General features: G+C 39.6%; 1 protein-coding gene and 1 non-coding gene across 3 annotated transcripts in view; one reads left to right on the top strand and one right to left on the bottom strand.

The window, feature by feature from the left end:
• The window catches only part of F8 (coagulation factor VIII), a 210,351-nt gene that overhangs the window by 178,111 nt on the left and 19,042 nt on the right, over window positions 1–13,198 (bottom strand). The window lies entirely within an intron of this gene.
• TRNAP-GGG (transfer RNA proline (anticodon GGG)) lies at window positions 10,924–10,999 on the top strand. The gene has a single exon. It is a non-coding gene; the product is annotated as a tRNA-Pro (tRNA).

The following is a 13,198-nucleotide window of genomic DNA, read 5'->3' as shown; positions in this document are numbered from 1 at the left end:
AAGAACGGAGATAATAAAAATCAGAGCAGAAATAAATGAAATAGAGAACAGAAAAACTATAGAAAAAATTAATAGAACAAAGAGCTGGTTCTTTGAAAAAATCAACAAAATTGACAAACCCTTGGCAAGACTTACCAAGGAAAAAAGAGAAAGAACTCATATAAACAAAATCCAAAATGAAAGAGGAGAAATCACCACGGACATCATAGATATACAAAGAATTATTGTAGAATACTATGAAAAACTTTATGCCACTAAATTCAACAACCTAGAAGAAATGGATAAATTCCTAGAACAATACAACCTTCCTAGACTGAGTCAAGAAGAAGCAGAAAGCCTAAACAGACCTATTAGTAGAGAAGAAATAGAAAAAACCATTAAAAACCTCCCCCAAAAATAAAAGTCCAGGCCCAGACGGCTATACCAGCGAATTTTATCAAACCTTCAAAGAAGACTTGGTTCCTATTCTACAGAAAGTCTTCCAAAAAATTGAAGAAGAAGCAATACTTCCAAACACATTTTATGAGGCAAACATAACCCTTATACCAAAACCAGGCAAGGATGGCACAAAAAAAGAAAACTACAGACCAATATCTCTAATGAATACAGATGCTAAAATACTAAACAAAATACTAGCAAATCGAATACAACAACATATTAAAAAAATAATACATCATGATCAAGTGGGATTCATCCCAGAATCTCAAGGATGGTTCAACATACGTAAAACGGTTAACGTAATACACCATATCAACAAAACAAAGAACAAAAACCACATGATATTATCAATAGATGCAGAAAAGGCTTTTGATAAAATACAACACAATTTTATGTTTAAGACTCTCAACAAAATGGGTATAGAAGGAAAATATCTCAACATGATAAAGGCCATATATGATAAACCATCAGCTAACATCATACTAAATGGCACAAAACTGAAGGCTTTCCCCCTTAAATCAGGAACAAGACAGGGTTGTCCACTCTCTCCACTCTTATTTAATGTGGTACTAGAGGTTCTTGCCACAGCAATCAGACAAGACAAAGAAATAAAAGGCATCCATATCGGAAAAGAAGAAGTAAAGGTATCACTTTTTGCAGATGATATGATCCTATACATCGAAAACCCCAAAGAATCCACAAAAAGACTTCTAGAAAAAATAAGCCAATACAGTAAGGTCGCAGGATACAAAATTAACATACAGAAGTCAATAGCCTTTCTATATGCCAACAATGAAACATCTGAGAATGAACTCAAAAGAATAATCCCCTTCACGATTGCAACAAAAAAAATAAAATACCTAGGAATAAACATAACAAAGAATGTAAAGGACTTATACAATGAAAACTATAAACCATTGTTAAGGGAAATCGAAAAAGACATTATGAGATGGAAGAATATACCTTGTTCTTGGTTAGGTAGAATAAATATAATCAAGATGGCCATATTACCCAAAGCTATATACAAATTTAATGCAATTCCCATCAAAATTCCAATGACATTTTTTAAAGAAATGGAGCAAAAAATAATCAGATTTATATGAAAGTATAAAAAGCCCCGAATAGCCAAAGCAATCCTAAAGAAAAGGAATGAAGCTGGGGGCATTACAATACCTGACTTCAAACTCTATTATAGGGCCACGACAATCAAAACAACATGGTATTGGCAGAAAAATAGACACTCAGACCAATGGAACAGAATAGAAAGCCCAGAAATAAAACCACATATATATAGTCAAATAATTTTTGATAAAGGGGCCAACAACACTCAATGGAGAAAAGAAAGCCTCTTCAACAAATGGTGCTGGGAAAACTGGAAAGCCACATGCAAAAGAATGAAGCTGGACTACAGTTTGTCCCCCTGTACTAAAATTAACTCAAAATGGATCAAAGATCTAAACATAAGACCTGAAACAATAAAGTACATAGAAGAAGACATAGGTACCAAACTCATGGACCTGGGCTTTAAAGAGCATTTTATGAATTTGACTCCACAGGCAAGAGAAGTGAAAGCAAAAATTAATGAATGGGACTACATCAGACTAAGAAGTTTTTGTTCAGCAAGAGAAATTGATAACAAGATAAACAGACAGCCAACTAATTGGGAAATGATATTTTTAAACACCTGCTCAGATAAGGGCCTAATATCCAAAATATACAAAGAACTCATAAAACTCAACAACAAACAAACAAACAATCCAATAAAAAAATGGGAAGAGGATATGAACAGACACTTCTCCCAGGAAGAAATACAAATGGCCAACAGATATATGAAAAGATGCTCATCTTCTTTAGTTATTAGAGAAATGCAAATCAAAACTGCAATGAGATACCACCTCACACCTGTTAGACTAGCTATTATTAACAAGACAGGTAATAGCAAATGTTGGAGAGGTTGTGGAGAAAAAGGAACCCTCATCCACTGTTGGTGGGAATGTAAAGTAGTACAACCATTATGGAAGAAAGTATGGTGGTTCCTCAAAAAACTGAAAATAGAACTACCTTATGACCCAGCAATCCCTCTACTGGGTATATACCCCAAAAACTCAGAAACATTGACTTGTAAAGACACATGCAGCCCCATGTTCATTGCAGCATTGTTCACAGTGGCCAGGACATGGAAACAACCAAAAAGCCCATCAATAGATGACTGGATAAAGAAGATGTGGCACATATACACTATGGAATACTAGTCAGCCATAAGAAATGATGACATCGGATCATTTATAGCAAAATGGTGGGATCTTGACAACATTATACGGAGTGAAATAAGTAAATCATAAAAAACCAGGAACTGCATTTTTCCATACGTAGATGGGACATAAAAGTGAGACCAAGAGACATTGATAAGAGTGTGGTGGTTACGGGGGGAGGGGGGAGAGGGAGAGGGAAGAGTTTGGGGGAGGGGCACAAAGAGAACTAGATAGAGGGTGACAGGACAATCTGACTTTGGGTGATGGGTATGCAACATAATTGAACTTTAAGATAACCTGGACATATTATCTTTGAATATATGTATCTTTTTTTTTTTTTTTAAATTGACTTAGTGATTGTGTACTCAAGTGATTGTGTATATTTTATTTATTTATTGTTAGATTTTATTTATTCATTTTAGAGAGAGCAGACAGAGAGAGAGAGACAGAGAGAGAGACAGAGAGAGAAGGGAGGGAGGAGCAGAAAGCATCAACTCCCATATGTGCCTTGACCAGGGAAGCCCGGAGTTTCAAACCGGCGACCTCAGCGTTCCAGGTCGATGCTTTTACCCACTGCGCCATCGCAGGTCAGGCTGAATATATGTATCTTGATTTACTGATGTCACCCCATTAAAAATAAATACAATAAAATAAAAAAAAAGAAAAAAGAAAACCAGATAGAAGGTGATGGAAGACAATTTGACTTTGGGTGAGGGGTATGCAACATAATCAAATGTCAAAATAATCTAGAGATGTTTTCTCTGAACATATGTACCCTAATTTATCAATGTTACCCTATTAAAATTAATTTAAAAAAAGAATGTGGGTTTCACATTGCCACCGCTAAATGCCAAACAGTTCATATCGAGTACAGACAAGTACAAAAGTTGTAAATTTTTATAATGGAATTTTTTTAAAAAATAAAGAAGTATCGTGAATCCATTTGACCAATTATTGGAAGTTAACCCTAGATTAGTCACACGCGAAATTCTTTTCCATGTATCACTATCTTCTTAAATATCTCGATTTCCAATGATCAAAGACGCTTCTGCTTCTGAGTAGCTGAGATTTTAAAGTAGCGAAGAATATTAAAAATTTGATTGCGGGCCGCATAAACTCATTATGTGGGCCAGATCCGGCCTGCGGGCCGTATGTTGGCTATGCCTGTGCTAGACCCTAGCAGAGGCTTTTTTTATTAGCTGAGCCCAATAAGTAGCCAGCAAAAAGAGGCTGCAGGTGGTGGGACACAAGGAAACTTGATCTTTTAAGCAGACTTTCCCCCAAGCCCAGTGTGGGTAAAAGCCAGACTAGAAGAGCAGCTTGGTAGTTCCATGTACACCTGGGCCCAGCATTGGCAGCCACAAACTCTAGATTGCTTGTAGCTCCAAGAAGGTTGCCACGGACCAGTCACAGGCAGTGTCTCCCACTGGTCTGCACTGCATTCCTGCCAAGAAGGACCAGGGCTGGCACATCCAGGGGCCAGCTGTGGAAAGCATTGGTTCTGGACCTAACAGTGCTTGCTAGAGCAGTATCCTAAGGAAAGGCTCTGCATAACTGGCCCAGCTTAGATGAGTTCCACTCTCTGTGATCAGCACCGACACAGTGACTCATATGCTTTGGATAGGATGGAGCTTCACATTCAGTCAGTCTGGGCACTGGATATCCTGCCCTTTTGGGCTAGATTCCACAGGGGGAAGAGAGAGAGGCTTGGAACATGGACATATAATGTGTGGGTCCCTGTGAGCCTATTGTTGGATCTGGTTGAGGAGCTTAGCCACTTTTAGGAGGGGCATAGTAAGCCCCAGGAGAGGAAGCTCTCAGTCTTCCTCCCTGAGACCAGGGTCTCACCAGCTGAAAGTACTTCTGCAGAGGAGACTGTTGGCCACATTTGGTCTAAACCTGCTGCTCAACTTGTTGGGGAGAAATGAAATTTGAGTATCCAGCAGTGGCTTAGGGATTAAGCTCTGGATTAAGGGCCACATTCCCCATACTCAGCTCCTGGTCAAGAGACCCCTGAGGTAGGGGGTCATAGTAATGTTGTATTCCCAACCCAGCTGCCCTAACCCACCAAGCATGCAACCTATAGAGAGGTTGGTTGAGTGAGGCCAGTCTGAGCTCACACTATAGTCTTACTACAGAAGACTCTGTGTGAAGACCAAGCAGCTACAAGAGGAGGTGGAGCAGCTGATAAGTAGAGACAAATTTTACAGAGCTTGGGGCTTTAAAGAGCTAATGTCATCTCTAAGCAAAACTCCTTATACAAAGGTTGGCCCCTCCCAAACTATCCAAGCACAGAAAACGCAGACACAAACAGTGAAAAGAGCCATAGTGGCACACAAGTACCCCACAGCAGGTTAAAAGCAACAGCTGACTCCAACCCAAAAAGATCTAGAGCCAACATAACTGGTAGTGGGTAGCAGACAACACCAACCCTAGACTCATATACCTACACAAGCAGCATGCACAAAGGTGGAGTCTAGAAGGCACCAGATACTGTGGGGAATAAATACACCCAATAGAACAAACATTCCACAGTGTGTGATACATGTGATCAAAGTTGACACTTAGAGCCAACCAGACTGAAGGGATAGCCATACCCATGAAAAGACCAACTGCATTGAATACTCACATACAACAAGAGAAAATAGTACTCTCAAAAAGCATTCCTAGAACAAGAAAAACCAGTGGCCTGGTGGTCATTACCAATGAGTCAATATTCATAAAGACACCACAGGAAGAGTGAAAATGGTGACGGAGTAGGCTGATGTTATAACTCCCACCTCCCAGAACCAAAGTGGATTACAACTTAACTTAGGAACAATCATCTTGAAAAACCAACTTTGGACTAAACTAAGAGGAATCTATAACCAAGCATCACTGAAGAAGCCACACTGAGACTGGTAGGAAGGGCAGAGATGCAGAAAGGGCTGCCCTACTCCCAGGAGTGAGAGGCAGCCTGGAGGTTATCTTGCTGTAGGGACAGTTGCCTGGAGAGTTGTGGGTCCTCAGCCTCAGGACCAGAACACCAGCCTGGAGCCCTGGAGACTGAGGAGGCTTACAGAGAGTATTTAGCTGAAAGAAGAGCTGGTTTACTGTTTGAGAGAGGAAGACAGAAATCTCAGATCCAGGCTCCTTCTTAAATGGATCGCACAGAAAATTTCATTCACAGCCACTTACCCAGGGCTCTGGGAGTGGGGAGTGCTCAGAGGACTGGAGTAGCAAGAGAAGAGTGCAGTCTTTGGGGCACAGGGAGAGACTGTGGGGGATAGCCACCCTGACCCCTGTACTGGGTCACTCCCCAAACCTAAAGTGACTATTTTTTCCTGGGAGAACAAAGCCAACAAAGGGAAGCAATTACCCCACCCACCAGAGGCTCTCCTGGTCCAGTCAGTGCAAAGAGATGCTTAGAAGCAGGGGCACATCGAGGACACAGGTTTTGAGTCCTGAGGTCTAAGCTACACCACTCCCACAAACTGCTGAGTACCTTCCAAAGGGTGGGAGGGCCTGGCTGTGGCAGCAGCTGTGGTGCTTGGCCCATGCAGTGGTGGGGGGTGGAGCTGGGCAGCCTGCACATCAGTGGTGAGGGGTGGAACCCAGAGAGTCCTTCCATGCAACCGTGGGGAGCAGAGCCCAGTGAGGCTAGGAGTCCCCCCACATCAGTGGGGAAGCTTGAGCTACAGCCTGCAAGCCCGTGTGCCTGGCAATGCTGGTGCTTGAGTGCCTGAGGAGGCGTTGGCAGTGGGGGCTGGCAGAAAGACCACATGTTGGGAATAAAAAGGCCACACACACTGGCCAAGAGTAGATAAAAGCCAGCCTAGGAGTGCAGCTGATATTTACAGGGGCATCAGGACTCAGCAGAGGTAGCTACAAATTCTGGATTGCCTGTAGCTCCAAGAAGGTGGCTATGGGCCAGTCATAAGCAGTGACTCCCACTGGTCTGTGCCATTTTCCAGCCAGGCAGATCCAGGAATGGTACATCCAGTGGCCAGATACTGAGAGCATCAGCTCAGGACCTAACAACCCTAGCTAGAGTGGTATCTTAAGGAAAGGCTCCTCACACCTGACCCAGCTAAGGCATATAAAACAATGACACAAATAGCAAAAAGAGCAGTAGCAGCAGACAAGTAGCCCACAGTGATTACAAACTACAGCTGAGGCTAACCCAAGAAGATCTAGAAACAACAAAACTGAAAGTGGGAGGCAGACAACACCAACCCTATACTCAGCTAGCTATACAAACAGCACATCCAAAGCAGCAGTCTATACAAAGACAAAATGAGAAGAGAGAGAAATGGAATTCAAATGAATCAACAGAGAAATCCCCAGAAAAAGAACTGAATGAGATAGAAATAACCAAGATACTGGATGCAGAGTTTAGAATAATGATTGTTAGGATGCTCCAGGATCTTAGAGCAACAATAGATGGAAATAATGAGCTCCTAAACAAAGAGATAACAGGCATCAAAAAGGACAATGAAATCATTAAAAAGAATCAGTCAGAAATGACTAACACAATATCAGAAATGAAGACCACACTAGAAGGAATTAAAAGCAGGCTGGATGAAGCAGATGATCAAATCAGTGATTTAGAGGACAAGACAAGTGAAAGCATGGAAGCAGAAAAGCAAGAAGAAAAGAGGATTAAAAAGACTGAGAAAATTCTAAAAGAGTTCTGTGGAAACATAAAAGAAACAACATCTGCATAATAGGGGTTCCAAAAGGAGAAAATTAAGAAAAATTGATAGAGAACCTGATTGAAGAAATCATAGCTGAAAACTTCCATAAATTGATGAAGGAAAGAGTCACAAATGTTCAAGAAACACAGAGAATCCCATTAAAGAGAAATCCAAAGAGACCTACACCAAGACACATCATAATTAAAATACCAAAGCCAAGAGATAAAGAAAGAACACTAAAGTCTGCAAGAGAAAAGCAGTCAATCACCTACAATGGAACCCCCATAAAGATGACATCTGATTTTTCAACAGAAACACTTGAGGCAAGAAGGGAATGACAAGAAGTATTCAAAGTAATGCAAAACAAGAGCCTACAACCAAGACTTCTTTATCCAGCAAGGCTATCATTTAAGATTGAAGGAGAAATAAAAAGCTTCTCAGACAAAACAAAACAAAAAAACAAACAAACAAAAAAAAACCTCAAGGAATTCACTACAACCAAACCAATGCTGCAGGAAATGTTAAGGAGCCTTTTGTAAACAGAACAAAGGGGAAAAAATAAAGTAAAGGAGTAATGTAGATCAAAAGAATAAAATGGCAATAAACAACTACATATCAATAATAATCTTAAATGTAAATGGATTAAATGCTCCAATCAAAAGACATACAGCAGCTGTGTGGATAAGAAAACAGAACCTGTACTTATGCTATCTACAAGAGACCCAACTCAAAACAAAAGATACACATGGACTGAAAGTAAAGGGATGGAAAAAAATATTTCATGCAAATGGAAATGAAAAAATGCTAAGATAGCAATACTTATATCTGAAAAAATAGACTTTAACACAAAGGTTATAGTAAGAGATAAAGAAGGTCACTACATAATGTTAAAGAGAGCAATCCAACAGGAAGAGATAACCATTATAAATATCTATGCACCTAATATAGGAGCACCTAAATACAGTGGTACATTGAGATACGAATTTAATTCATTCTGTAATTGAGCTCATAAGTCAGTCAACTCATATATCAAACTGCTGATATTGGACCCATGTGCCCATGTGCCAACTAGAGGCAGCTTCCCGAATCAAGACTCATATCTCAGGATTTCACTCAGATCTTGAACAAAACTATAGACTGAGTCGCAGCTCGTATCTTAAAAATTCATATGTTGGTCTGTTCGTATCTCAAAGTATCACTGTATATAAAGCAGATTGATGGAAATAAAGAGTGAGATCATTAGCAATACTATAATAGTAAGAGATTTCAATACCCCACTAACAACACCAGATAGATCCTCAAGAAAGAAAATTAATAATGAAACAGAAGAAGTAAAGGAAACACTAGATCAACTGGATTTAATTGATATCTTCAGAACCTTTCACCCTAACGCAGCAGAATATACATTCTTTTCAAGTGCTTATGGTAAATTCTCTAGGATAGACCACATGTTAGGGCATAAAATGAGCCTCAACAAATTTAAGAAGATTAAAACCATATCAAATATCTTCTCTGACTAAAATGGGATGAAACTAAAAATCAACTACAATAGAAAAACTGAAAAACATTCAAATACTTGGAAACTAAACAGTATGATATTAAATCACTAATGGTCAACAATGAGATCAAGGTAGAAATCAAAACTTTCCTTGAAACAAATGAAATCGAACATACAACAACTCAAACTTTATGGGACATAGCAAATGCAGTCTTGAGAGGGAAGTTCATAGCATTACAGGCATACCTTCAGAAGCTAGGAAAAGCTCAAATAAACAACTTAACCCTGCAACTAAAAGAACTAGAAAAAAAAACTGCAAGTAAAGCCCAGAGGAAGTAGAAGGAAGGGAATAATAAAGATCAAAATGGAAATAAATGACATAGAGGCTAAAGAAACAATACAGAGAATCAATGAAACTAAGAGCTGGTTCTTTGAAAAGGTAAACAAGAAAGATGAACCTTTAACCAGACTCATCAAGAAAAAAAGAGAGAGGACTCAAATAAATAAAATTAGAAATAAGAGTGGAGAAGTAACAACTGACACAGCAGAAATACAAAGGATTGTAAGAAAATACCACGAAGAACTGTATGCCAGAAAATTAGACAACTTAAGTTTAATGGACAAATCCCTTAAAAATTTAATCTCTCAAAAATCAATCTGGACGAATCAGAAAACCTAAATAGACTGATTATAACAATTGAGATTGAAACAGTTATTAAAAAACTCCCAACAAACAAAATCCCTGGTCTAGATGGCTTCACAGGCGAATTCTACTGAACATTCAAAGAAGAACTAACTCCTATACTTCTCAAGCTATTTCAAAAAATTCAAGAGGATGGAACATGTCCAAGCTCTTTTTATGAGGTGAGCATAATTCTGATTCCAAAACCAGGTAAAGACAACACAAAGAAAAAAAAACTATAGACCAACATCCTTGATGAATTTAGATGCTAAAATTCTCAACAAAATATTAGCAAACGGGATCCAGCAATACATGAAAAAAATCATACATCATGATCAAGTGGGATTATTCTGGGGAGGCAAGGCTAGTACAATATTCTCAAATCAATCAATGTGATTCATCACATAAACAAAAGAAAGGAGAAAAATCACATAATATCAATAGATTCAGAAAAAGCATTTGATAAAATCCAGCCCCCATTTATGATCAAAACTCTCAGCAAAGTGAGAATACAGGGAACATACCTTAACATGATAAAGGCCATATATGAAAGACCCACAGCCAACATCATACTCAATGGACAAAAGTTAAAAGCAATCCCCTTAAGATCAGAAACAAGGTAAGGGTGTCTTCTTTCACCACTCTTATTCAACATAGTTCTGGAAGTCCTAGCCACAGCAATCAGACAAGAAGAAGAAATAAAAGGCATCCTAATTGGAAAAGAAGAAGTAAAACTATCATTATTTTCTGGTGATATAATACCATACATAGAAAACCCCAAAGTCTCAGTCAAAAAACTACTGTACCTAATAAATGAAGTCAGCAAGGTGGCAGGATATAAAATTAATACTCAGAAATCAGAGGCATTTTTATAAACTAACAATGATCTGTCTGAAAGAGAAATTAAGAAAACAATCCTCTTCAGTATTGCAACAAAAAAAATAAAGTACCTAGGATTAAATTTAACCAAAGAGTTTAAAGACTTGTACTCAGAAAATTATAAAACATTGATAAAAGAATTCAAGGAAGATACAAACAAGGGGAAGCATATACCGTGTTCATGGTTAGGAAGAATAAACAACATTAAAATGTCTATATTACACAAAGCAATTTATAAATTCAATGCAATTCTTATTAAAATACCAATGACATACTTCAAAGATATAGAACAAATATTCCAAAAACTCATATGGAACTAAAAAAGAACACAAATAGCCTCCGCAATCTTGAAAAAGAAGAATAAAGTGGGTGGTTCATACTTCCTGATATCAAGTTATACTACAAAGCCATTGTACTCAAAACAGCTTGGTTCTGGCATAAGAACAGGCATAGAGATCAATGGGATAGAACAGAGAACCTAGAAATAAAACCACAGCGGCCCTGGCCAGTTGGCTCAGTGGTAGAGCGTCGGCCTGGGGTGCAGGAGTTCTGGGTTCGATTCCCGGCCGGGGCACACAGGAGAAGTGCCCATCTGCTTCTCCATCCCTCCCCCTCTCCTTCCTCTCTGTCTCTCTCTTCCCCTCCCACAGCCAAGGGTCCATTGGATCAAAGTGGTCCTGGGCGCTGAGGATGGCTCTATGGCCTCTTCCTCAGGTGCTAGAATGGCTCTGGTTGCAACAGAGCCTCGCCCTAGATGGGCAGAGCATCACCCCCTGGTGGGCATGCAGGGTGGATCCCGGTCGGGCACATGCAATAGTCTGTCTGACTGCCTCCCCGTTTCCAGCTTCAGAAAAATAAAAAAAAAACAAAAAAACAAACAAACAAAAAAACCCGCAGCTTTATGGAGAATTGATATTTGACAAAGGAGGTAAGAGCATACAATGGAGTAAAGACAGTTTCTTTAACAAATGGTGTTGGGAAAATTAGACCATTATCTGCAGAAAAATGAAACTAGACCACCAACTTACACCATTCACAAAAATAAAATCAAAATGGATGTAAGTCCTGTAACTATAAGCATCCTAGAAGAAAACATAGGTAATAAGCTCTCTGACATCACTCGCAGCAATATATTTGCTGATTTATCTCTACGGGCAAGGGAAATGATGGACAGGATAAACAAATGGGAGTGTATCAAACTAAAAAGCTTTTGCACAGCTAAAAACAATATGAACAAAATAAAAATACATACCACACAATGAGAGAACATATTCAACAATACCTCTGATAAGGAGGTAATAACCAAAATTTATAAAGAACTTGTAAAACTCAACACCAGGAAATTAATCCAATGAAAAAATGGGCAAAAGAAATGAATAGATACTTCTCCAAAGAGCATATACAGATGGCCAATAGGCAGATGAAAAAATGCTCAACATCACTAATCATTAGAGAAATGCATATTAAAACCACAATGAGATATCACCTCACACCAGTCACAATGGTGCTCATTAACAAAACAACACAAATAAGTGCTGGCGAGGATGTGGAGAAAAGGGAACCCTCTTGCATTGCTGGTGGGAATGCAGACTGGTGCATCCACTGTGGAAAACAGTATGGAGATTCCTCAAAAAATTAAAAATGGAACTGCTTTTTTTTTTTTTTTTGTATTTTTCTGAAGCTGGAAACGGGGAGGCAGTCAGACAGACTCCTGCATGTGCCCGACGGGGATCCACCTGGCATGCCCACCAGGGGGCGATGCTCTGCCCATCTGGAGTATTTCTCTGTTGTAACCAGAGCCATTCTAGCGCCTGAGGCAGAGGCCATGGAGCCATCCTCAGCGCCCGGGCCAACTTTGCTCCAATGTAGCCTTGGCTGCGGGAGGGGAAGAGAGAGACAGAGAGGAAGGTGAGGGAGAGGGGTGGAGAAGCAGATGGGCACTTCTCCTGTGTGCCCTGGCCGGGAATTGAACCCAGGACTCCTGCACGCCAAGCTGATGCTCTACCACTGAGCCAACCGGCCAAGGCCTGGAACTGCTTTTTGACCCAGCCATCTCACTTTTAGAAATATATCGCAAGAACACCACATCACTGATTCAAAAGGAGAAATGCACACCCATGTTTATGGCAGCGTTGTTTATAATAGCCAGATATGGAAACAGCCCAAGTGCCTGTCATAGGACGAGTGGATTAAAAAGTAGTGGTATATATACACAATGGAATACTATGGGGCCATGAAAAAGAAGGGAATCTTACCTTTTGCAACAGCATGGATGGACCTGAAAACTATTATGTTAAGTGAAAGAAGCCAGGCAGAGAAAGAAAAATATCATATGACCTCACTCATTTGAGGAATCCAATGAACAATATGAACTGAGGAACGGAATAGAGACAGAGGTTGGATCAATGGGTCCAGAGGGAAGGCGAACAGAGGGAAAGGGGATGATAGGAAGGAATCAGGAAAGGGAAAGAGATTGGTGAAATTATACACACATAACACAATGTTATAGAGAGCAGAAAAACAAATCCTGGAGGGAAAGGGCGAGGGCGGTGCGGGGAGGGGAAAAGGAGATGTTGTGAAGAACACGGGGGAGGAGGATGCATTTGGGGGGGACACCAGAATCTATATAAACACAATAAATTAAAATTAAAAATAAATTATCAATATAAAATAAAATAGGGTAAGGACTTGAACAGACACTTCTTCCAAGAGCACATACAAATGGCCAACAGATATATGAAAAGATGCTCATCTTCACTAGCTATTCAATAAA

The sequence above is a fragment of the Saccopteryx bilineata genome, chromosome X, assembly GCF_036850765.1.
Source record: "Saccopteryx bilineata isolate mSacBil1 chromosome X, mSacBil1_pri_phased_curated, whole genome shotgun sequence".
Classification (NCBI taxonomy): Eukaryota; Metazoa; Chordata; class Mammalia; order Chiroptera; family Emballonuridae; genus Saccopteryx; species Saccopteryx bilineata.
Note: the sequence above shows the minus strand (reverse complement) of the source record. Positions and strands in the feature narration are given on the sequence as shown.